We start from the raw sequence: 26,229 nt of genomic DNA, 5'->3' as shown, positions 1-26,229 counted from the left end.
AGATTCACATTCCTAGTCATTGTTTCCTCTTTGGATGGAGACTGTAGCCTATTTTGGAAATTGTCTTATTCACCTACAAGGCCTGAAGTGCAACAGTTGCATAAGTTCAGTGTCAGTCAGCGAATTCAAAGTTCTACTTATTCCAAGTGCGGAAAATACCTTGTGTAACCACAGCATTACCCTAAAGTGAGTCACTCCCCAAGCTGCAAGACCTCACTAAGAAACATTTAGTTTCTTAGCAATACAATCGAAGATAAAATCAGAGATAAAATCGAAGGAGCATTAAATTCATGCAAACTGGAATACCCTTGGGATTTGTCAGTGAATAGGATGCCCCAGAGCAGTGAACTGGAAGCTGATCTACACTACAAAGACAGAAAGAGAAAGTTACAGACAGGGCATTTAGGGGCTCCTAACTTGTTAGAACATCAGAATCCACATTCTGAAACAGAATTGGAAATACACAAATCCTTTCAAAGACTCAGTGAATTCCTGCACACCAGAGATACTGCCCTCACACAGGTGTGCAAAGGAGGACACAAGTATTTCCCCCTGGGAGCAGCAGAACATTTAATTCACCATGTACACTACCTGTCTGCATGTGGATGGAAGTGTCTAATGTCAGATTTCCTGCCCGCAGTGCCCCTGCACACCCTGCACAGGAAAATACCATCAGCCTTTAACAGCAACATCAAAGATCTTCACTTTATGTCAAATACACACGATAAAGTTCACCTTTTTTTTAATAACTCCATGAATAAAAAATGGCCTTCAACATGCTGATGAATTCATTCTCAGCAAACATCATACTGCAGATCCCTCAGAAGATAACCCAACTCTAAAGAAAAGGCAAGTCCTGTGAAATCTTGCAAATTGAAAAAGTCAAATTAGAAAGCTGCTAATTTAACTTGCATGCTTTATGGATAATTCCCTTTTCACATCTGTCTGCCATCTCTTAGGTGACTGCAAATTTTAAATGAGGCCATTTAATTAGATTACTTTAATCCTTCACCAAGTGCTGCAAATTAAACTTGAAAAGGAGACCTTTCAGTTCTCTAGGAAGGGCTCTTGCTCATTTATCCTTGATTAGGCAAAGACAACACATTATCTTCAAGGAAACCATACTTGATAGCCTAGAACACTTCAGATAATTAAATTAAAAGCTAAACAATACATCTCTGTATTTTATTAGCTACATAACTGTGATTACTGTGCCACCTTCTCTAGTCCAGGCTTCATTTTTTTTCCTTGACACATGACATCATAAAAAAAAAAAAAACCACTAAAACTTAACAGCATTATGTCTGGCAGATGTTTCCCAGAAAATGGGGAATTTTCTTATTAAGTTCTCTAAAACTTCCTTGATCTTTGCATATGTTTACTAGGAAAGATTACACTAGCCTAACAATGAAACTGCCTTAGCCAGCAGTGCTGTACCTACCAGAATATAATTTCTGCATCCCAGCAGATTCAAGTTCAATACAATTTAAATTGTATAGCCTGCTGTACTATAAGGAAATTCAAAGTATTTTTAGACTAAAGCAATTTATAGATTTTTTTAAAAACTGACATTTGGGCAAACAAGTTTTATATTCTTTGCCTTGGGAAATACATTATCTGGTGCACACAAGCCTAATCAGGAATTAAGCTAATTATAAAGAGCCTAGCCTTACATAATGATCCAGGGGAAAGGAGTTAAAATCCACAGATCCCCTCTGAAGCATAATGTGAATTAACTGAAAAGCTGCTACATCCTTACCTTTCAAGGATATTCAAGATCCTAGAGATAAGCAAAAGGATATTCATTCTCACCCTGCTTGGTATTACTCTATAGGATTATTTACACCTCAATAAAATCCTGTACAGTTAGTTTCAGCTGGCAGGCACAACATCCACTCTAATTTCACCCCCAGTTTGTTTGAGCATCACCAGGAAGGCAGTTTCCTATACACTGTCTTCTCACCAAGTCCAGCTCTGAACCTCAGACTCTGCCCTACAGAAGAAGACAGCTTAAAAAATGCCCACATTTGAAAGCTTAAGCACCTCAATAAAATACTGCAAGCCCTATAATCCCTGCCACCAGGGAGATAACAGCATTTTCCAGTTCCAGATTCCTGAATGGGACCAGACTCCCCCCGTGCTGTCAGAGCAGAGTGGAATTCCCAGCTGACAGAGGAAACATATCTGACAGGCTGGTGAGAGGCCAGACAATTCCCCCAGCAGATCCCCTGCCATGCCAGCACTTCCACATCTGTTTCATTCACAGAAATTTAAAGTGTGTGTATTACAACTCTGTCCTGGGCACAGCTTATGAAAACACCTCTTACACCTCTGGGTTATTAAAAGTGCATTAGATCGGTTATGTGAAAATATCTTATCTCCATCAATGTAGGGAGGTACTGAATGTCAGCAGGGAAAATCTGGGAGATCCCTGAAACAGAGGCAGCAAAAGGCTTCCTTAGCACTCACTTAAGAACATTGCAAGATGGGCAGCAGGACTGCCAGTCAACTTTCAGCTTTAAGAGGACTATGGGAGCTTAACAGAATGGAAGGGACTGGCAAGAGATCCAGCTGGGAAACACCTGCCTTCAGCATGACAAGGTCTGGGGAATTCAAGATCGTGAGTCCTGAGGAAATTGTTCATGCTGTATGAATTAAATCAGAATGTAACTAGAAATTCTGAGGCCTTCAAATCTGAACTTTGAGTATTTACTTTACAACTTTTTTGTGTTGTTTACTCTGCACAGAGTGGTTACAGTTCAGTCCAAAGTGCCACCGTCACTCCAAGATCCAGTAAGATTTATCAGCTCTGCAGTAAAATCCTCCAAGCCTGCCTGCCTCCTCCTGTCTTCCCCTTCTCCAAAACACCTGTTCTTGAGTCAATTCCCAATGCTTTACAAAGGCATCCATGAATTTTAGCCACTCTTCTATGTCCAACCTGCAGTGATTAACACCAGCTTCCCTGACACTCTGCCTTCTGAAGCTACCACAGGCAGGAAATATAGCAAGAAATTCCCTGACAGTGAGGGCTTATTGCTCTATTTCTCTGAAATCTCCTTGCTTTTCTGTGCCTCACATTGTGAGATTCTCTTTTCAGATCTCAGGACAGCTTAGAGATACATCCTTTTCTGTTTTTCCTCCCTCACACCAACCAGGTTCTACCCACTTTGAAGGGCTGATCTACCAAACACCAAAAAACCAGTAATCCAAGCTGCTCTTGTGCTCAATTTACTGTCAAAATACACTAGGTCAAAGAACATGAGCAGAACATGATAATGAATAAATGGAGAAGGAAGCAAGAAATACATCATAAAGAGATTGGAGTTTCAGTATTTCCAATCTTGAGCAGTATCTTTAGTCAATACAGCAGAAAATGTGACATCTCTTGCCATCTCTCTTAAAAGCATTCTTGCTATTCATGAGAATTCTTAATGTTTGATAAGGCAAGAGGACACAAGCACTTAGTGGAGAAAAAGAAATAGGGAATTGCAGCTCTATTTTGTAGAAAGCTACCACAATAGTTCCCTTGGCATCCCTCAGGGCCACTGTCAATTCACTCTGCCATTAATGCTGTTTACAAGGAGCACCCTGCACCTCAAGGAAGCCAAAAAGGGCCAAGTGTTATCTGCCCATATTTTGTAATTATTGCCCACTTGTGCTTTTCATACTAGTAAAACAGAAACTACGCATTTTAAACTCCAAATTTTTATGTCAAATCTGACCAAACCAGTGAAACAAAACTGGGTATGAGCTGTCATAAGCCCCTTTAAATTTCATTGAAAATAATCATGCCAATTTTTACTACAAGAAAAACTGTAGCCAAAAAGCTGTTTCTCAAACAGGTAAAGTTGCACTGATCTTTGGCATTCTCACACAAGGGGGAAGGCAGTCAGGGTCCAGATGTTCAGCCAGCTGCAGCAAGGAGCAGTTTCAGCACAAAGAAGAGAAGATGGAAGAGGGTAACCGAGGGTACAGATAAATTACTCCCAGTAAAGGAGAATATCAGGGTCTGTGAACAAGAAGACAACTTGACAGTGCAATTTCAAGTTCCTCTTAAGTGTTAATGCAGGTTATTATGGTTTGTTCATAAATGACACGTGAGGAACAATGATAGTTACTCTTCCCTGCATTAGTGCTGACAGCCTAACTGCTGTCAGGAGCAGAGGTCAGCCAGGAACTGGAATAAAGCACTGGAGATGTATGACTCTTCTCTGAACCTGCTCTTCATCTGATGCATCCTCTTGGAGGAAGCATCAATTCCTTTCTTCAGCAGCTCTTGTTAAACCTGGAGGAGCAATGTCAAGCCTGTACCTGCAGATATAAACCCCAGGCAGCCCCTGCACGACCAACTCCAAAACAAAAGAGCCAGAGCCAGTGGCTTTCCCTGGCATCCCAAGAACACAAGGCCCAGAAGATAAAAGCTCTACGTGAGGTGTGCTGACCCCAAGAACACTCCAGAGGAGGGAGGGGTATATTGCCATACATCAGAAACAACGAACATAATCATGAGCAGCACATCTGGCTCCAGTGCAGAAACAGCCCTGCTAGAAGGAGTTAATGATGTGGATCACTTCACTCGTCATGTTATGCAAGGAACTGCCTCCTGAGAACAAGGAACTGCCTCCTGTGAACTGAACCAACCCAAGAGATTCAACCCCAGTGAGCAAGTCAAGCCTCCCCACTAGGGTTGCTCAATAGCTCCTAAATAGCAAAAGATCCAGATGTTTTTAACATCTTTGCTGGAGAAACAGAGAACCTTTACTTGTTTCTCTCTCTGATGATACTTTAGCTGTTACCAAATTTGCAGGGATAACAAACAGAAAGGAGAAAAACTGAAGTAAGAAAAGACAGACACTGTCTGCCTGCCTTACAGATCCAAGGCCCTGCAACCTAAAAACAAAGTCACAGAGCTACAAAGAAGCCAAACCCTGTAAATCATTCACCAGCAGCACATCCCAAGCCCTTCCAAAAACAACCCCAAACAAACATACTGTGAGTATAAAAGCGCATTTATATTTAGGTTCCTAGGCTGTCTTAATACTTCTTTGCATTTAGCAAGATTTCTGTCCTGGACAATAAGCCATAATTGTGTATCTGCTTGTGTGCAAGTACATGGATTTTGGCAAGACTCTCCTCTTTCCCATTAGAGTATTTTTTCCCAGTGTTTCTCAAACAGGTAAATTTTTGGCATTCTTACATGATGACTAAGGCAGCAGGTAATCAGCAGGTAACCTGCCTTTCAGAAGAGTTTAAAGGGTGGCATCACTGCTTACCTCATACAGGCGATTTCAATGTTATGCTGGGGCTAAGATTGACTGAAAAATCCCAAATATCAGCTGCAGTCTAGAACTAGAGCTCTCTACCAGTGAAATGTCAGATCTTGATCACTCCTTAAAACATTTTGTGATTATGTCAGCATCAAAGCAACTGACAGCAGAAACAGGCCCTGCTTCTGCTGATGGTATTAGTCCTTCAGCAACAGCACTTCACGTGGGTAATTTAATCTGTCTTGTAAGGACAAATCCAGGAAGATTGCATCTGCCTCAAAAGCAATGTCCTACTGCAAACCAGCAGGAATTACCTGCTATTCTCTAGCAAATATTTCACTGAAAAACAGAGGAATAACCCTTTTTTCCTCAGCACTATCCACTGTCACCAAGTGATTCAAACATACTATTCCCATCTCTAACTCACCCAGGAAACATCTACTTCACCAGTGACTCAGTAACAAACTCCAAGAGTTGGTTACTAGTTACTGTTTTTCTACTTCTTACTTAGTAATACGTGTTAGCTGGAGCAGGATTTTCTTGCTGATAAGAACAGGCAGGCTGAAAGCCAAGTGAAACTTGGTATGCAACTAATTATAACTGGAAATATCCCTTTTTAGACTGCCATGTTGTCCATCCTACTCCTCTGGTTTGTTTATTCAACTGATGCATGTTCTCCACATAAAAACACTGAGCTGTCTTGAGCTAGAACCCGCTCACACTGGCACTAACACATTTTTCAATATATACTTTGTAGTGATTAAATAATGACTCCTAACAGAAAAAACACTTCCTGTCTGAACTGCTGCCCAACAGTTTATCTGTGTGGGTATATTAAGATTAAGAATTTCCATGGGTTTAAATCTTCAGTGAGGCTGTGCTTTAAACCAATATGTAAGCTGGTTTTTTCCCCCCCTCCAGTCACATACACTTATTCTTTCTTTCTCCTGCTGTCCAAGTAAGAATTCTAGTTGTAAGTTAAGCTGAATGGCAAGCAGAGATAATGAGAAGAGACTGCATGTAATTCATAGACTCACTGGTAGTGGGATATCTTCAATAAGCCTGAAGAGGTTCACACGTGATAACTGAGCAAGATTAGACAAGATGAAGCAGAAAGAAGATAGAAAAAAATAGTTCTGAGATTTTCTTTTCTACATACTGCCAATGCTATTTCAGCATAGTTCAGTTTTCCACAGAAGATCGTGATCCTGAAACAAGAACACGTCAGCACATTGCTAAGTATCCAAAAAAATTCATATTGTTAAGTCAGCCACTGCTGGATTAAACAAAAAAATACTAGAAAAAGGACTGACAAAAAAAAAAAAATCCTTAACACTGCTATCATGAAAGAGAGACAGTGAATCCTGGATAGGCTGGAAATATTATATAAATCATGGTATTTCACTGTGTGTGGATCAGGGCACCTCAATGACCAGCTCAATTATGGAGATATAGTTTTGCCAGTCAATTTTATTTCAGAGGTGAGGAATACAAAAATCCCAAAATTAACTCCTGTGGTTGCCTTAAAATAAAAATGCACCAGGGAAGGGATGATCAGGGCAAACACAAAATTACTTCCTCAACCATCAACTGCCCTCAATCCATAGAATCCTTAAATTTGCTGCAGTTTGTTTAGGAACCCTCCACAGATTTCTTGTCCACTATTTTGTGTAACCTGTCCTTGAGCCCAAAAACGTTTTGCATCCTTTACTGCCTTAAGCAAGGAGCCTCAATAACAATTCTTTCAAGGCTATTGCATTGTCTTGCACAGATTCCCAAGGAAAACTACTCCTAAACTCCCTAAATCAGTAGCAGAGTCTACTCCTACCTGCTCCCCTTGCTACCAACACACCAGCTTGTTTCTCATCTATGTGTGTATTATTTGAAGTTTGGCTTCTCTTTAACATCCACCCTTGATCAAAAATACTGCAGCCACACACTGGTTTATTACAGCTTTCAGATGAAACTTGCTTTTCTGTAAACCACATCTCCAAAATATCACTTTCCTGCTATTGAGTTTCATTTCATCAGTGCAGGACTCAATACAGCTTCTGTCTACAATTCCACTGATATAAATCAGTTCCCAGCTTCAAAACCAGACTCCCTGAAAATGTTTGAGTACCAAACAACTTTGCCACAGCATAACAAATACCAAGATGTTTTTTGACAACAGTATTTTAATGTGTGTTTTGTGTTTTCCTACCAGTTTTCTGATACACCAGCAGCTCTACTGGAATGCACCTCTCAAGGTCAGTTTTTCCTACAGTGTGGAAGACACAGGTATTTGTTATGTCCTCAGAGGTTTGTAACTGAAGGGAAAAAAAAATAAAAAGGATTCTCCGAGAAACTGAGATGTAACCTCAGTACAAGTGACAGTTTGTCACAGGATCAGTTTCAGAGTTAGTCATCTTTGTTGTATTTCATTCAAATTTACAGGAAGGGGATACATATTGTTTGTTTTGCTTAATCAGGATCTCAATGTAGTCACAGTAAAGCTATACTTATCCACATTACCTTTTCAGAAAGCTTTCATAATTAAAAGATTTACACAGAAAATATCATTTTTTTCTGTTTTTAGCTCTGTTTACTGAGGGAGAAGGCTCTGCAGGTTGACAGATTGTGCTCCTCCCCTCAAGTCTCCTGCCACTGACAGCAGCACCTGGGCCTTGCCAAGTTTCCACCTATGCAAGTTTGCCTTACTGAGATCAAGGTGACTCAAAAGCCACAGCATCTCTCAGCTCAGCAAAAACACATATCAACCTGGCTGTATCATAATTTTAACGTGTAAGATCAGGAAAAAATAACATTTAAGTAAAGTCAATCTTGAAAACAACTTACAAAAAGAGCGTGAATTGAATTATCATCCAACTCCCCCTTGCAGTGATAAACTCAGCATCCATCCAGAAGAGGAGATTTTTGACTCTCCAGCTTAAAGCAGACGTATTATTGAGTCAAGAGAAGCTGGGACATTCAGTTCCCCCTGGATGCTCCCCCTGTGCTGTGTGTGTCACAAGCCATCTGGGCTGATTAGCCTAAAAGCACAGAATTTCCCAGGCTCCAGGGAATAACTGCAGAAATTATTTGCAATTGAAGGGTTATTCCTGATGCATAAGTTGCTCAATCACCTCATCAAAGTAAATCCTCATCACCCATTTCCTCTGGCTAAGAAGGCAGGCCTTGCCATGAGGACACTGCCAGCACTTCTCCAATAAAGGCCATTAAAATCCACTCTGCAGAGCAGGACCTCAACCCAGCGCAGACTAAGTGCTCATGAAAACCCAACAATCTGCAGTGAAATGGGCATTTCAGCAAGAACTTGTGACTCCAGTCCCGTGTGAGCAAGGATAAGCAAAAACCCCCACCCTGAGGAGACTCTCTTCCATTCCCATAGGATATTGTCAGCAGAACTGCTGCAGCTGAATCCTCCTTTTAGAGCAGAGAATGAGCAAAGTCCAGATCTCTGCAAATCTCTACTTTTGGTTAAGGAGGAAACAACCTTCTCAGAATATCTTCAAAATGCACCTACCTGGCAGCAGTTTGACGTGTTTCCAAGAGCTATGAGGAAATGCAAAGACCTTTCCTGACCAGCCAAACTCAAACTTTGGGGTAACTATTTAATGCTGTTGGGATTTTACTGTAACATACACGTGTGCAGGTATCCAGGGATTTACATGATCTGTTTTTATTGCTCCAACTGAAACACAATACAGGATTTTCAACCTAATTATCAAAAGCACCATTAGTATTTTGATCTCCTTAGCATCCCTGTTGGCACGGGACCTAACCCTGCCTGAAAGCTTCTAATTAAGAAGATGGTGCTGCTGTTTACAGTGAACAGTGGCTAAAAGAGAACACCACAACCACTCCTGATATATTTTATCATATTACTTTCTGTAATCTTATATTCCTTCTCCATTTTGAGAGGTCCACACTTCCCAAAGATTCCAGGCAAGCAATGTTCATCTCAAGATTGAACATAATGGCTTTTTATCTGAAGAGCCCGTGCCAACATCTCCTACTAACCAGTTTATTCCAAATAACCAATCCCTCTTAAAGGATGATCAGGTCCAAAAGTAATGGATTTTACTCCAATGAGCTTTTACATCAACAGTTCCATTAAATAGGATTACTCATTGGTGTAACAATACATTAAATGAGATCATTATGTTAATTGAGACTATTTCTACAGTTTACACGGCCTACCAGTTAAAAGACAACACTGAGCAGTTTCTGGAACCCAAACATTGATATTGTTATAGTGAAAAATACTATCCACAAGCAGAAATTAAAGCTCAACTTCAAAACCAACTTTTCTAGTCTAAGCTGTATATTGACATAGATCCTTGTTGGACATTTAGGCAGCTGGTTGTTACTCATGTCCATCACCTCCTCAGCTTGGATGCAAGTAATTCCAAATTCAATTCCATAGAATTCAGAGGTGTGGGATCCTTCCATGCATGAGAAAAAGTCCTGTCAATTTCATTCAGCAAACGATGGAAATATTTACTACCTCAGGCTAACCCTATAGTTTTGTTTATTTCTCTGGAAGAGAGGAATTTAGTAAAGTCTTGGTAAATATGTGAAATGGCTCACAATTATAAAAATGTAAGAAAATGAGAACTTAGATTCAACTTCATTTCACTTTTAACACCTTTATAACAAAAAATTCTGTTCTGCACTAAATCAAGGCTCAAAGCCCACACACACCAAAAACAAACCTGCTATAGAAATGAAATTCTAACCCTGCAAGACACACCAATTCCCCTGGAAAGTGCTTAACATCCCTACACAACATCCCAGATGGAGCACCAGCTAAGACAATCCTTACCTTAATTTGACGTCTGGCCTGGACACTAACGCTGTGCTACACCATAAAGTTCCCATGCAGTTCTGCTCTCTTAAACAGAAGACAAGCAGCTCGCCCTCCTCCAGCTGGGAGTGAAAGGCTGAGGTTGCCTACGTTTCATTGTGTGCCAAAGTCCCTCTGACAGAGCGCGGGGCGAACGGCAGGCTCTGGGTGACGGAAGCAGAGTCTCGGTGTCATTAAAGGGAAACCACCACACCGCACAGCAGCACAGCCCTCGGCATAAATCCCAACAGACCACTGCTGAGGTGCAAACCCCACCGTTATCATTATTTCCCACCGTTACTATATATATACATACATACATATATATATATGTATAATTTTTTAGCTGTTATCTTTGAGCACACACCGGGCCCTTTTGCTTCCCCCCTTGCCGAGGATTAAAACCCTGTAGAGATAGGAAAGCTGACGCCACAGGAGCTCGGGCAGCGGGGCTGGCACAGCCGCTCCCCGGCACCGGCGTGTCCCCGCAGCCCGAGTGACGGGAACCACCGCAGAGCCGGGGCTGCCGCCGTGCCCGTGACATTCAGACACCTTCAGACCCCCAGCCGGCCCGGGGGAGAGCGCTGAGCCCGCCGGGGACACGCAGGAGGCCGCCCCGCCCGCCCCACGCCCGCCCGGCCTCCCGCGGCCTCCCGCACGGCCCCGCCGCCGCAGCATCCCCGGCCCGGCGCCGGGAGGAGGGCACGGGCCGCTCCCCGGGGCAGCGAGGAGGGGGCGGCCTGTCGGCCCGCACTCACCGGAGGACGGCGCGGGCGCGGCGGGTCCCGGGGCGGTGCAGGGCCGGGGCGGTGCAGGGCAGGGCCGGGCCGGGCCGGGCCGGGCAGGGCGGTGCAGGGCCGGGGCGGTGCAGGGCCGGGCCGGGGCGGTGCAGGGCCGGGCCGGGCCGGGCCGGGCCGGGCAGGGCGGTGCAGGGCAGGGCGGTGCAGGGCAGGGCCGGGAAGGGCTGGGCCGCTCCGCGCCCGCGGGTCCCGCCGCCCGGCCCGCGCTGGGAGGGGCGGAGGGCGGGAACACGCAGCCCCCCCCCGCCGTCCTGACGTCAGCGCGCCCGCCCCGCCCTCAGCACGGCCCTGCCCGGGCGGCGCCGCGGCCGCCTCACAGCGCGGTGTTTGTGGCGTCTGCCACATCGCCCTGACGTCCAGCATCGCCCTCGTGTCCCCCATGGCAATCATCTCCTCATTGCCCTCATGTCTCCCATGGCGATCATCTCCACCATTGCCCTCATGTCCCCCATCACCTTTATCTCCCTCATCTCCCTCATCTCCACCATCATCCTCATCTCCACCATCGCCCTCATCTCCACCATCGCCCTCATCTCCCCATTGCCCTCATGTCCGCCATTGCTCTCATGTCCACCATCCCCGTCTCACCCTCATGTCTGCCATCGCCCTCATCTCCCCCATCGCCCTCATGTCCCCCGTCGCGCTCACGTCCACCATTGCCCTCATGTTCACCATCTCCCTCATGTCCACGATCATCGCTGTCATCTCCTCCATTGCTCTCACTTCCCCTCATTGCTCTCATCTCCCCATCACCCTGATCTCCTCCATTGCCCTCATCTCCCCATCGCCCTCATCTCCCTCATCTCCCTCATCCCCACCATCGCCCTCATCTCCCTGTTGCCCTCATGTTCCCCATCGCCCTCATGTCCCCTGCCACCCTCATCTCCACCATCACCCTCATCTCCCTCATCTCCACCATCACCCTCATCTCCCCCATCTCCCCCACTGCCCTCATCTCACCATCACCAGTACTGGAGGTGCAGCCTCAGCACAGGGTTGGGCTGGTCCCTGCTCTGGTCCTGCTGCCCACACTACAACAGAGCACACTCACAGGAGAAATGGGTGACACAGCTGTGCAAAAATCCTGAGGGACTCTTGCAGTCCAGGCATTCTCCGTGTAGGTGCTCACGGAATTAATTGAGAGTTTAATCTCCTCACATTTTCTGCCCGTGCTAGGAATTAGAAGGCACTGACAGGAGGATCAGGAAGTTCCTTGCCAGTGAGGTGGATCCCTGAGTCATTATTTCCACCTCAGTGCTCTGCCTTGGGCCTTGTGCTTCTGCATCTCTCCTGGTTTGGGGCCTTGGTGTTTGTGTTGTCACAGCTTTTCTCCATCTCATTTTGCTGTGCTTTGACATCAGGTGTTCCCAGTTTCTTTTCTCTCAAAAGTTTCTCTGGCCGATTTTTCTAACCTTTTCCCAGCCTGCTCCACCAGGCCTCCCAGGGGGAGGAAGCAGCACAGTTGCCCCAGGCTGTGTTTGTGCAGGAATAAAACCAACACCCTGTAATTGATAAGCCTTGATCACCTCCTGACTAGAAGCTGGGAGTGCCCAGGTGTCAGCCCAGGCACTGCATCCTCACCTTTCTACACACAGGCTGGGAAGACTTTGTACATTTGCCCCAGAGGCAGCAGGAAGGCCTCTTTAAGAAAGAAGGAACGAGAACAAGAACAAGATTTTGTATGTTGGGTTGGTTTTTTTTTTGGTTGGGTTGTTGTTGTTATTTTTGGGGTTGTTTTTTTTTTTTGCTTAAACTTAAATGTACCGGCCACGTTAATGCATTTATTCTTAGAACAATCTGACGTATAATGGCTGTCCTGTGGTACAGGAAGGAGAAAAAAAGAAAAAGGCAAGCAGAGAGATTAAATCTCTTGCTCAAGCTGAAGAGGGAGCAAAGCCAGGAAATGAGCTCAGATTTCCTCAGTCAGGCCTTGGTGCTTTAACTGCACAATCATCCTTTCCTGCCAGTCATTCTCAGCTTCTGAGCATCAACTGCATTACCATAGATTTGATTTTCTGCTATTTTGTTCATCAAAACAACTTCCCTGTTCATACTGAAATTTCTTCCTGATAACTTTCTTCTGCATTTCCTTCCCCAAAATTAAAGCAATTCTATTAGAGACTGGCTGGGAGAGTTCCATTTCATTTCCCCCTGCCTTTCTGCAGGCACTGGCGGGTGTTTCCTCCATGCCAATACTTGTAGTCCTCTCTCACAAAGGGATTGTGGAGCTCCCCTGGTGCATCCCTGAGCTACAGTGAGTGAGATCAAGGAACAGAGATCTGAGAACCAGGAACCCTTGGAACCAGCACAAAGGAGGCACGTACGCTGGTTGTGCTGACCTGGAAGTGGTGGTATAACCACATTTTTTAACTCCAGCTCATGCTTTTATAATCTGGAAATAATTATGGAACAGAGCTCTGAAAGAAAACCTTATATGTAAAAGAAGAGAGCAACCTAGAGGTATTTTGGGACAGATTTGAGAACCTCCACTGTCTGTTTAGGCATTTAACAGATTTTCATATGCTTATGTAGGCTAAAGATTAAGATCCAGTCTTGAAGCAGAATTCAGAGTTTTTGAAAAAGGAAGTGCTACATACAAAACTCCAGCTTCTCACTGCTTGCCTCCAGAAATGGTCTTAACCCTCCTACAGACAGACTGCAGACTGAGGTCCAGCTATGATCAACTGCAGTAGCTTTTCCTGCCAGTTTATTATCAGATGTTTTCAGCTTGAGGTCTTCACCTTGAATTGATTTTCTATTACATTGATTTAAATGGACATTAGATTACACTGGGGGACAGACTAAAAGCTTGTTATTATCCCCTTTGCTCACTGACCTGGCAGAGTGCTGCCTCCAAAACCAGAGACACAGCAGTGAGTGACACCAACCTCCCCGAGAAGAGCTGGATGTGCAGTTAGTGACAGTCACACAGATACTCTCCCAGCCCCAAGAGTTCACAGGCCAGGGACTCCACTCTGGTGGAAAAGGAAAGAAGCATTTCTCAAATTTGACCATGTAGCAGAGCCCTGCACTCTAGAAAATCTGAACTAGATACTCCTAATTCTCTGCATTACAATGAAGCTGAGTGAGTCGGCTTGAGTTAAATTATCCTCAAAGCAAGGACAGTCTGCTTCCTGCCCACAAGTAATGACACTTTGTACCATTCTGCAATAATTGTGTAAGAATAAAAGAATTCCTTTTGATGCAAGCTGAGGTCTTTATTGTGGATCCCCATCAATGCATCTTCTTCCCTTTTTATTTAAGGGAAAACAGAGGTGAGCTCGAACTCATTCTGCTGAAATATGCACCCTTACGTTGTTGCATTTAAGACTAAGTCCTTTGTTTTTCTTAGCTTTGGAAAAGAATCCAAATTAAGTAATTGAAGATTTGATCTCTCTTTAGGCCTTCATATTTAAATGAAGACCTGTTCATTGCAGTTTCAGCTGCTTTGTTATTTAAATAATTGTCTCAGATATCTGCCTTGCAAAGACAGTATTGCTGTATTTAAGGGCTTGGTGAGCTTTCATACCCTTCTTTCAGAAAAGTTCTTTTTGGTCAAACTCTTCTTCTGAACATTGCTGAAAGAATACTCAAATATCAGTCCAGGGTGTGCTTTTAAAACTCTGTGATGTATTATTCTGTGGCCAGCCCTGCTCAGGATGCATAACACTGTCTGTTCATGCTGGGAAAAACAGTGAATTTACACGGGATTAAGCTGCTCGTAATTTTCAGTAGAAGTAGCCTGGACCAGTTCAGTAGAATGTGCCACTGAAACCCACCTCAGGAATCTTTACACCTTGCTGCTGCTGTGCTCTTTCTTCTAAAGGCTGACCGTGCATGACGTTTCAAAACACTACATTAGTCTAAATAATTCAGACCTACTTATGTCTAAATTATTTAAACAGACTAGTTAAACAATTTAAGAAGCCTAGTTAAAGCTGCTTCTAAAACACAGTCTTTGTTTTCTGTTTCTGTCTTCGGCAGCCACGTTCCAACCATCCACACGTCCACTTTTACAAACACAGGGAAGCATTTCTAGGCAGTCATTAAAATGGTGTGGCACATCTCCAGAATCCAAGTGTGCTGCCTTTCATTTCTTCCTACAGAAGATACTGCTGCTCAGTGTCTGATTGTTAAAACACATTTCATTTAAGTCTGATACAGTTTCTTCCTTATTTTTCATTGCGATTTAATTTGTATTCCTGTAGGCTGAAAGGCCAAGGAGTCCAAATGCCTCATGTTTCCATTATTCAGTGGGATTTTGGAGGATTCTGGAACATAAATACAACTCCTTATTTCAGCTTGATGTGCAGCCATGGAAATTATTCCCTTTTGTGTAATTAATTTTTTTTCTAAATCAGGGCAGATTAATGTTTTTGTTGCTTTTTATAACTAAAAGGTTGACTGATAATCCCAGAACTCAAAAAATAGCCTTTTACTAGTGACATTGTTAAGGGACTTTATCTCGTGTGTTTGGGATTCTTTCTTTATCTGTGGAGTCATTCAGTTACACAACAGAAGAGACAACAGTCATGTTTCTAATAATGGCCTTCAAATTTAACAGAATGAGAAAAGTTAACAGGAATTCAATGAAATCTCCTCAGAAATCAGTAATAAAGATGAGAATTTCTTTGCAGTTGTATGGCTTATCTTTATGTAAACACTGTTACAAAGAAGCCTGCTTTAAATTAATGCTAATCCTCAACTGATTGATGTGGATAATTTGTGGGTTTGCTAATTTTGTTGTTTAATAACATTTTAAATTCTACAATCCTAAAAATGTTTAATGAAGATGAAATGATGGCTTTTATGTTTGCATAGGCAGTATCCTCCATTTTACGATATCATTACAGTTTTTAATCCTGAGATTTGCAACACCAGTAATCTACTTATAATCAGCACACAACAGTGGATAATGGACCAAGAGAGCTGTACATATTAAGAAATGTAAGAGGAAAGAAAGCCTCCAGGAGAAGAACAGAGCAAGAACATCATATTTGTGTGTTTTCATTTGACTGCTCAAAGAACAGCATTCCTGCTAACGTGCATCCACAGGGATGACTCACAGCTGGAAGTGAACTAAACATGATCCTTTGGGGCCTTGTTAAAAAATATTCAGAAAGGACAAAACAAAGGTGTGGTGCGGTGACCAAAGGTCCCTGTGTGCTGTTAGCACACAGTTAAATGTGATATACAGAGGGCAAACTCAGTTTCACCCTCTCTTCTAGGACTCCCAGTCATCTCACCAGCCCTAACAATAGCTTGATTATATGATGTTCTCTCAAATATTTTTTAAATAAGATACCTGCATTATCCCCTCATCTGTTTCACTGTAACATTTGCTATTTTGCTGCAGAGCCTTAAGGAGTGCCCAGGATTACCTTTATGAGCTATAAATTTGTTTCTTTAGACACTTTATTTACCACTGGCAGATATTCTGTAATGGGTGAGATCATCTCATTCCAGCCCCCCTGCCATGGGCAGGAACACTTTCCACTGGACCAGGTTGCTCCAAACACCATCCAGCCTGGCCAAGAGCACTCCCAGGATGGAGCATCCTCTGGGCAGCCTGTCCAGTGCCTTACCACTCTCACAGTAAAGAACTTCTTCCTCATGTCTAATCTAAGCCTGCCCTCTTTCAGTTTAAGAATCCTAAACCAGACTGATTTATGGATTAATCCCACCTTCCTTTCTCAGGGAAAATTCCCACTCACTGATTAGGAAATTCTATGAGAAAACCATTACATGAGTAGCTTTTGCATATTATAAGGCGGCACTAATGACTAAAATATGTCCTCTGATCAATGTAATTATCTACTTCTCATTGCAGATAAGAGAGATCACAGGAAAGAAAACAGATCCTGCACTGTTGCTGGGACTCTGGGACACAGCAGCCTGGAATGATGAGGCTGCAAATCCTCGTGCAGAGCCAAGTCAGAGCTCAGTCTGGCCTGATGGCTGCAGACCACGTTCCCCTCCCTGAGCCTGCTCCTGTCTCAGCACACTGGGGAGCCCCTGCTGCCTGTGCCCCACGGGCCAGTCCTGGGCTCAGCAGCTGGGTTTGGGCAGTCAGGATTCCAGCTCACGGGAAGCTGGCACAGGGAACACCTCCTGCCTGTTTGCTCACATCAAACATGGAGATGTTTCAAGAGGATTCATGTGTTTTTCAAGTCTTGATTCATAGCTGAATCAGACTGCAGAAAAGGATTGACTCTCAGTGATGTTGTTTCCATGAATACTTCTTCAATCCTCTTTTTTGTATGCATCTAATTAGTTTCAATTAACTTAAGGAAAAATACCAGCAGACCACTCCAGCAGCACACAGAGGTTTCAAAATACAGGTCAGGACTTTAAATATAGTTTTATTCCATGTATATATTTGATCCTAATCTTTCTTGTCTGAACATGTCAAAGCATCAGAAGATAAAAAAATGAAAGCTAAAATTCCATTACATTTGCAATATTAAATGGCAACGAAAAGCAAAGATCAGATTAAAAGATGCAATTGCTTTTCCTCTGGGCACGTGGCAGCCCCATGTGCACTGGGAAGTGAGCTGACCTTAGCCCAAGTCATGTGTGACCACGCAGTAATTAACTGAATAATGGTGTTTCAGAGCTCTGCAGGAACATTGAGAACTATATGCCCAAAATCAGAGTAGCTTGAAAAATCATAAGATAATATCTCACAAAATGTTTTATAAAAATTTTCTTCTTCTTTGATGTTTATTCCATCCCTCCTATTTTATTAACCCTCATTACTGAGGATAACAGTGTTTATATATGGACATGTATACAAATAAAAATATATTTCTGTGAAGTGTAAATTTTACATAAACCTTCATTTACAGTATGTGTGTATGTATGTATGTATATACATACATCTGGGTGTGTACATATATAGAGATATAAAAATATAAAAATTATTTTAGGTATCACAAGATCTCACAGTTTTATAAGTTTTGGTCCATTTGGTTTAATTGTCAAATTGCGGCTTCTGGTTGTGAGGTCTCATCCTTCTTGTTTTCTCTCTTCAATCCACCCTTGTTTGTGTTTTTGGTCCTGAAAACTTGTGCTCATTGTCCTTGGTCTTCAAAAGGAGGAGGATTTGTTTTGTCTCCCTGCTCTGTGAAGAGAGCTAGCACTTACTGTGAGGCTCAGAACTGCACCCCTGGGCAGCACAGAATCTAAAAAACATAAAATTTAAAACTTAAGGCATCAATGGGCCAGAGGATTAGCCCTCAGTCTGTCTCCAGGGTCCTTCCTTAACACTGAATCTTTCCAGACCTGACATAATTCAGTTGCAGCGAGTGATATGAGTTTGCTTTCCTGTCAAGAAAAGTGGATTCTCACAAAGACAAAACAGAAATTTTATTATTTGGCCTCCCTCTGACACATGGACTTCTGAAGGCATTTATTCCAAGAGATCCTGCCAGCTTCCTGAAATAATGGCACCAGAGAATCAATCACTGCTCTAAGAAGGCACATTACAAGGTTCTGCTGTGCTTTTAAATCAGGAGGTGTGGAAGGTGTTTTTCTCTGAGTTGATAATTTCTAACTGTAGATAGTGGCAGGTTGGAAAGAGACTGAAGTATTTTATAAATGCATTCAATTAATAATAATGTTTTCCATGGTTGTCACAAGGCTCAAGAACAAATTCTTAGCAGCATGACTCTGGTATTTTAATGGCTAAAAGTATGTTTTCAGTCTACACTGGGAAACAAAATGCTGGCAGGCAAAAAGTTACATGCAAAATCATGAGAAGAGCTGCTCCTCATTCAGGCTCACTATCAAGACAGTTGTGAGTAATATTTTGCACTCAAGATCTCCTGAAATCAAGGAGTTTCTGGTGTACACTTGAATGTGCCCTCAGAACTTGCTTTGACAGAGTTAGGGCTGCTTCTAGTTAACTGTAAATAAAGTGAGGTGTAGAAAGGTGCCAGGATCAAGCTGGCAAAGACAGAACCAGAATCCACCTTTCCTCCCTGTCACATCCATCCATTTAGGACTGACCCATGCAGACCCCATATGGAACTCTCCCATACCCAACTGGTGCAGGAAAAGAAAAGCAAACCAGATACACTGTGTGTAAAAAAACTTTAACAGGAGCAGCTGTGAGTAAATAGAAGTAGTATTTGTGGATATTTGCCTAAATGCTGATGGTTAAATCCAAGGTTCCAGAAGTCCCAGGGCTGTTCCCAGAAGGAGAGGCCAGTTCAGAGGAGCTGGGGGTTATCTCCTCACTGAGAGGGCAGTTGAAGTACAGAACTAACTCACACAGCAATGATGGACATATTGAGAGTATTAGTAGATAAGCACGTAGAAAATTAAAAACCTACACAGAAAGCCCAGATAAGTGGATAAACTTCTAGGGAATGCCTGGCTTCCTTCCATTTAATATCATTCTAAGCTGTTTATTTGATTGCAAACATGTTTTATATATCTGCTGGGGTTTTTTTAATGCCACATTTTTATAATCCATCTCCATCCTTTTTCAAGACCAGGATGGTACTCTGGCAGCCTGACTCTAAGTTGCAGGGAAAAGCAAGGACAAATATTTTAGAGAATGAAATCAGTAATATAATGACAGCTGCTGGGTTTGAATACAGCATCTATGGGGAAAAGAGGATCTTAGTGAAAGGGGAATGTTCTTCTTATGATGATTCACTTATCCCAGAGAGAATGGAAATACCTGAATTAAGGTTTTCCCAGTGCATGCAGTGACACACATCACTGGATATCTGGAGTATTTAATTCCTGCTAAGACTCAGAATTTTGCTGCTCTGTGTGTGACACTCAGTGTTACACACCTTTGCATGGAACATAATCTTCTTGTGCTATTCAGAAAGCAGTTTAGGGAAAAAACTCTCTTTTTTGGAGCCAGAATGTCTAACCATAATTAGTTCAAGATGCACTGTGGTGTCCAGAGGGAAAAGGGGGTTGGAGCCATTTCCATTGCAAAAGAGATACCTTATTAATCCTGTGAAAATCTGCCAAAATGGCAATCCTCGTTGATGGGAAAATTCAGCAACTAAAGTCCTCCTACTGATTCCAAAATATGTCACAAGAGAGAAATTAGATGGGAGGGGAAAAGGGTTTATGGTAATTTTCCTCAGGAAAGAATTCTTTACAGGTGTAATCTCTTAAATAAGTAACTGCAGCCTTCATCCTGGCAGAGACAGTGTGACAGTGTGCGTTTAAAGTGACTTATTCCAATATGAAGGAAACAGTAACTTGTGCTGCTGTTGCACCTAAATCACCAGCAGCATTGCAGGCTCTAGCTAAGAAAAATGAGCCTTAGTTCTCCCTGGAGATGTGTTTCTTCTCCATAGTCCCAGTGACAGAATTTTGCTTTGGAAAGCATCAAAGCAGCTGCAGAAGTGAAGTTTCTCTAGATGCAGATGGCCCAGGGTGGTCCAGAGATGGGAGAAGGCAGAGGGAAGTAAGAGATTAGGAAGATAAGGAATCAGAAAATTACAAAATGAGTCACAAAACAGCTTTTCAAATCAGGGGAAGATGACCTTGTTAATAAGAGAAGATCAGGTCTCATGAAATACTGAAGAGGGAAGTGAAAAAAATAGTCCTGTTGCCTCTTCCCCTGGAGTGGTGGAAACCCCTGCTTTGCACTTGCTCCATTTGCTTTTAACTCCTGATGCTGCTGGGGGGGCATCCCCTAATGAGAGAGACACACCAGAGTATCACTGGGGAGACACAAGTACAGTCTGTAAAGTTTTACACCTGAGGCCAATTTCAAGTGCTTAGCTAAATAAACATTTTGCACATTCAGTGAGTGAATTAAAATGTAAGCATAGGATAGAAACATGATCATCCTTGGATCTGCTTTCTAAATCAGTGTTTGTGTGGCTCCCCCTTTGTCACTGAATGAATAGAGGCCATTCCATGAGTCCTGGAAGGCCACTGGAGTTCTAAATGCAGAAATGCTTACCTGGCAATGTTGGTGTGTCACTAACCAAGGTTATTGGCTTTTAAAAAAGCTTAAGCAAGAATCTGCACTTCTCTGACACTTCTAGTTCTGTCCTGCTCCTCCAGGTACATCCAATATCAGCTTGGATAGTATTGTATTTCAAATATTTTTAAAATTAGTTTATTCCAAACACGTATTTCCTGTAGGTGCATGATGGATATGCAAGCATTTCCTCATAAGCTTTTGACTTAGGCATGATGAACATACAGAATTATTGCTTAAAATAACACGCCCTCATAAATAAATGTTAAACATTAGGATTTTAATTAGGGGTATATTGGAAGACACACCCATTTTTCCTGCAACTCAACAGATCTTTATTTAAAAAAATATAAATATACACCTAATCTTTCACTACTGTTAGGGATCATGAAAATCACTGAGCTGTCTGCTTTCTTCCCCAAGATGCTGCCCAAAATTATGTTTATTCCATCTTACTATCACCAAGACTTACTACAGGGGTCCACAGCTGATGACAAATGTCAGCTCTTTCAGTAAAAGTTAATTTGGAAGAAAAGCAACCCACAGATATGTTGATGGATCTTTTCAGATATTTCCATGATTAATAATTCAACAGAGGATGATTTGAGCTTCTTGCAAATTTAGAAAGCTATGATGATAAATGTACCAGCTTAAGGAACTGGAAAACCATAATCCTCTATTTCTACATGAAACAGCTTTAGGGAACATAAGTTCCAGTGCCAACATACCTCTCTTCAAAGGCAGGAAATCAGAGGAAAAGACTCTCTGGGATCCGTGTCTAATTAGTCTGTGGCCCTTTTGCCAAAATACACGACATTCAACCTTAGAGAACGAAGACTGAAATGCTGATAACCACTGAGAAAACCATCCTTCAGTGGCACTTTGATCTCTGAGGACTAGCCTAGGACTAGAACTCACTCTGTTGCTCTTTTAATAGCCATCAGACCATATTGTCTGTCAGGAGTAATACACTGCCTGCACTGAGATGTGACCCAGTTGGTGACAGCGAATTAAATCTCACTATGTTCCCTTTTACAGCTCCTTTGAGATAAAGATCTTATTATCCATTACCTCTGTCTTTGTAGAGCATGTAATTTCATATGAAATTTACCAGTTAAAGGCTAATAATATGTTTAGAGCTCTGTATTAGATGGTCTTTGGTCACTGCCAAGAGGGAATGAGGCTGGTGCTGAAAGTTCATCCATGAGGATAGTAAACAGAAAGAGTAAAACCAGAGTGGTGAGAATGGGGTTGATATTTGCTCTGCAAAACTGAGTTCTGTAAAATAATATATACAAGTGAGAATACATGTCTGTATCAAAATGCAGACAACAGCAGGAGACTGTATTTTAAATAGCATAGTAAATTCTGATTGTTCAGCTTATAGATAAACTGGGGGGAAGGATAAGAAGGAAGGAATATACTGGAGACCTGTCTACAAAGTTGTTTTTGTTTGTTGTTTTTTTCTTACTGAAGGGGCAAAAATCCTCACTATGCCACATCTGGTTCTTCCTTGTTTGTACTTAAGAACAAAAACTAGATACATATTTTGTGCTTATTTTTATCATTCATTTTCCTGCCTCCATTTTGTACATCTATTTATATCTGTAAGAATATACATCAGATGTATGTCTCTATATGATGGCCTTGGCAGCTTGTTCTTAGAGGAATGAACTCAAGCACTCAGTCCCACTGCCTGCCAGGGGACTTGGCAAATGCCATCTCAGGCATTGCTCTCAGATGCTTCTCAGGCCAGCAGCTCATGGAAATACTGAGACAGAGTCTCTCATGGCTTGCTAATGCCTAGTTTTTAAAATAAAGAGCTGGGAGATGGAAAAGAAGGCAGAGAGCAAAGAAGAGGTGGTCCCAGATTTGGTTTGCTGGTGGAGATGAGACCACAGTGTCAACATTCCTTATCTCTGCCTTATCTAATCAATGCACATCCCTGGGCCAATAACAGTGCAGTTTGGAGGAGGGTGTGGGGGAAGCAGGTGTGCTTCTCCAAATCCCAGGGATACTAAAGATGGCAGAGATGACAGCAAAATTCCTTCCACCCTCTCAGCCTTTCCAAGCAGCCACTTCCCACACTGTTCAATCACTTCAGAAAACGTCAGGAGCAGAGTCACCCCCCTTTGCCCTGCCTGCCAGTTAGTTCTAATTGCCAGCACAGCAATTACCATGCATTAATTTCTGGTTCCTTTCCTCCCTTGTTTACCAGACATGATGTCAACCCAGTGCTCGGGTTGTACCAGTAGCTGGTTTTGTTTCCTGGCCTTCAGCAGGCACCCTGTCCAGCCTCTCTCACAGACCATTGTTACAGGCAAATAGGACATTCTGTGAAATGTCTGTCATGTACAAATCCAGCTTACAGGCTGGTTCTCCTGTGAGATTGTCTCCTATGGACTGCCCATCTTTATTTAAATGCTAAAGCTAATGCCACTACAAAGTCCAATTAGTCTGCCCTCCAGACCTGTAGTAACATTTAAGTAGGAAAAGTATTATGCTCTGTGTTCACCCTGACAACTCCTGTGTGCTCCTGGTACCAAGAGCATTTCCACAAGGGCAGGATTGGTTTATTCACCCACTCTGTGCAGCATGCCAAGTCATTCCTTTCACATTTTGCACTAATTAAAAAATAAACATGTAGTATGACAAGTTAGGTTCAGAAAGCTCTGAAGGACAGACCTGCATACAGCACATCAGCTGGTACTCTGTGCCCTCAGCTGTGACTTATCCCTATTCTTTTAAATTACATTCGCCTGGCTGAGCAGTTCATAAAGTAAATGGACAGCTGCAGCAGAGAGCAGACATTTTAATAGCAGAGTGCTGTAGACATGGCTGCCTGCCAAAGAACACATTGTTAAAGCAAGCAGCAGAAAATGAAAAATTAAGATATTGGCACCACGACCTACTGGTAAGAGCTGAGGGTCAGTGAAGGACACAGCTATAATCTAAAAGATTTCTTCCAGTAGATTAAATTTAGGACAGGCAAGGCGTCTTTGCCTTGGAGAAGTGTTGTGCAGTGCTGGGAACTGAGGCAAGTCTCCAGACAAACATAGAAGCCCCTGTTGCTGTCCTGGCCACCTCGGCTGCTCTGCCTGGCAACTGCCAGCTTGGTACAATCTCTCTTTATAGCACAGCTGCCACAGCTGGACATAACAGCCCTCAGATCAGCTCTGAAATGCACATTCTCGGTAATCAATACTTACTTTAAAATATGTGCTTCGTTTAATACTCTGCTTTGGCTATTGTTTATTTATTTGAAGAAAACATCAACGGTTTTTTGAAAATGCCTTTTGATTGAAACAGATGCAGAATAACAGCAGCAAGAGAAAAGAATGTTTTCTGATGCTCCTTCCTCAGTGTCTGCCAGTGTTATCACCAGTTAACAAACTCTGCATAAAGAAAAAAAATGATTTGGAGAAATTCTCGAGTTAAATGGCTCAGCATTCATTATTCAGAAACCCCAAGCCTGAGTGCACATCCCTTCCTTTGGGTGCATTCATTGTGCTCCAGTCTTTGCTTACTTATCCTCATGTGCTGCTAACAGAGTTGTGATTTTTTTATTGCTGTCCTATACAATGACTACGGTATAGCCTGTGATGTGTCTTTATTCCCCTCAGTAATTCCTCTGTCACTGTGACCTACTGCCTCTTCTTTGACTCTGATTTCTTTGCAGAAATTATGTTTTACTCCACAGACATGTTTAAATAGCTTGTCTCTATGCCATCCCCTTTATTTCTATGCCTGAGTACTCTTTCCTTTGGAGCAAGCTGGACCTGAACAATTAAGCAAACAGCTAAAATGGAGATGATGAGACTCTTCAATAATGTCTTATAGGACCCGTGACAACATTACAGTATAAATCAAAATAAATTTTTTTTGCTTGTTTGTTTATATGGAGTCTGTCTAGGTGTATTCCCAGTGATCCCTGGCAAGCACAGCTAAGAATTGGAAGTCTTCTCAACCTGTGGCTGCTCAAAAGCAACAGGCAAAATATCTACAGATTTCATTATTTGTAATCACTTAGACAAAACCAGAGGTTTGAAACAGAGCCTGTGTGTGTGCCAGGAAATCTTTGTCAACTCAGTGCAGAGAGATTTTCCTCCACAATGCAGAACAGCTCAGAAATTTCTGAGGTGAATCATCAAGAGTACCCTTCTGTGAATTTTTATCATAAAGCAGGAGCGTTGCTAACGCTTTCAATGATTTACAAGGTGTGCAGGAGCTGAGCCTGAACATCTCCAGCACAGTGTTCATTATTCATCCGTGTGAGTGGAGCAGAGCTCAGCTCTCCCCGTGCTGCACTGGGCAAGAGAGCAGAGTGGGATTATCCAGAGAGACAGAGCCAGCCCTGCTGTGAGGTGAGGAGAACAGGGAGAGGGAAGGATGGCTCTTCTGAGCTGGTCTCCAGCCAGCCTGCTCTTCAGATACCATATAAACAAGTTATTCTGTGGGTCCAGATATCAGACAGAGACATGTTCCAGGCTGGAAGAAGGAGCAGACTCACACTTGGTGATATTAGGAAGATTTATTCAGGCCAAAGCCCAGGTGTGAGGGAGCTGTTCTAGCTCTCTAGCTCTACCTGCCCTTAAGTACAGGGGTGTTCCCATTGGAAATGAGGGGCAGTGATTTAGGTACAGGGGGCACTGACATGGCCATTTTTGGGGTGAAAGGGGAGTGGGGAACCTGGAGCCTGGCTGAGTCACCAGCTTCTGCCAGAGCAATCCAGCACTGGGGTGTGTCAATGGATAAGATACACTGGGCTGGGAGAGGCTGTTGTGAGGGTAACAACAGGGATTTGGGAAAAGGGGATGGTAGGGATAAACTATTACAGTACCTTAATAACAAAGAATTTTAGAAAACCCAAAATGCACCACAACAGGGAAGGGCAGCTCTGCTCAGCCACGTGGTGCCAAACACGGCCCAAAATGTGGGAGTTCCTGTGCCACATCCCACTGTGCTCACTCACATGGGAGAGCAGGAGGTGTAAACCTCCCTTGGGATGTTTTTCTTTCCTCTTCACCCATCTAAATCCAGCACATTTGCCTGTGGATTCAGACCATCTCATTACAATTCCTGCACTTTAAGGTTAGGATTTTAATGTGAGGTGTTTTTCTGACCTTGCTGCACATTATTTTTACACAGCAGGAATGAATTACTGTATGAATAAAGGTGCTTTCAGATATTTTGGGTTCATTCAGAATACCATGGGAAGCTGACTTCTTTTCAGTGGCTTAATAGAAGCAGATGAAAACAAGAAAAAAATTGCCTTTTTCACATTATACATTTTAACAGGAAAGCATGTGATGTTTGTACCCTTATCTAAATTCTCTTATGCCAATCATC

The 26,229-nt window shown here is 42.7% G+C and overlaps 1 protein-coding gene and 1 long non-coding RNA gene across 7 annotated transcripts in view; both read right to left on the bottom strand.

The window, feature by feature from the left end:
• Positions 1-10,897, bottom strand: part of CCSER2 (coiled-coil serine rich protein 2) — a 52,923-nt gene extending 42,026 nt beyond the window's left edge. For 4 of the 5 annotated variants that reach the window (XM_083866944.1, XM_083866946.1, XM_083866948.1 and 1 more), the window contains exons 1-2: positions 10,875-10,897; positions 10,096-10,280 (exon numbers count right to left, since the gene is read on the bottom strand). The gene's annotated coding sequence lies outside the window, so the exon portion shown is untranslated. Of the gene's footprint in view, positions 1-10,095; positions 10,281-10,483; positions 10,539-10,874 lie in introns of those variants that run through there. The other variant, XM_083866945.1, reaches the window with a different exon arrangement.
• Positions 10,898-14,125: 3,228 nt separating this feature from the next.
• The window catches only part of LOC310912211, a 67,141-nt gene continuing 55,037 nt past the window's right edge, over positions 14,126-26,229 (bottom strand). For both annotated transcript variants that reach the window (XR_014590629.1, XR_014590630.1), the window contains one exon: positions 14,126-15,187. This is a non-coding gene — a long non-coding RNA (uncharacterized lncRNA). The remainder of the gene's footprint in view (positions 15,188-26,229) is intronic.

The sequence above is a fragment of the Zosterops lateralis genome (genome assembly GCF_965231275.1).
Source record: "Zosterops lateralis genome assembly, chromosome: 8".
NCBI classification, from domain to species: Eukaryota; Metazoa; Chordata; class Aves; order Passeriformes; family Zosteropidae; genus Zosterops; species Zosterops lateralis.
The sequence above is the reverse complement of the archived record's forward strand: the minus strand, read 5'-3'. Positions and strand labels throughout refer to the sequence as shown.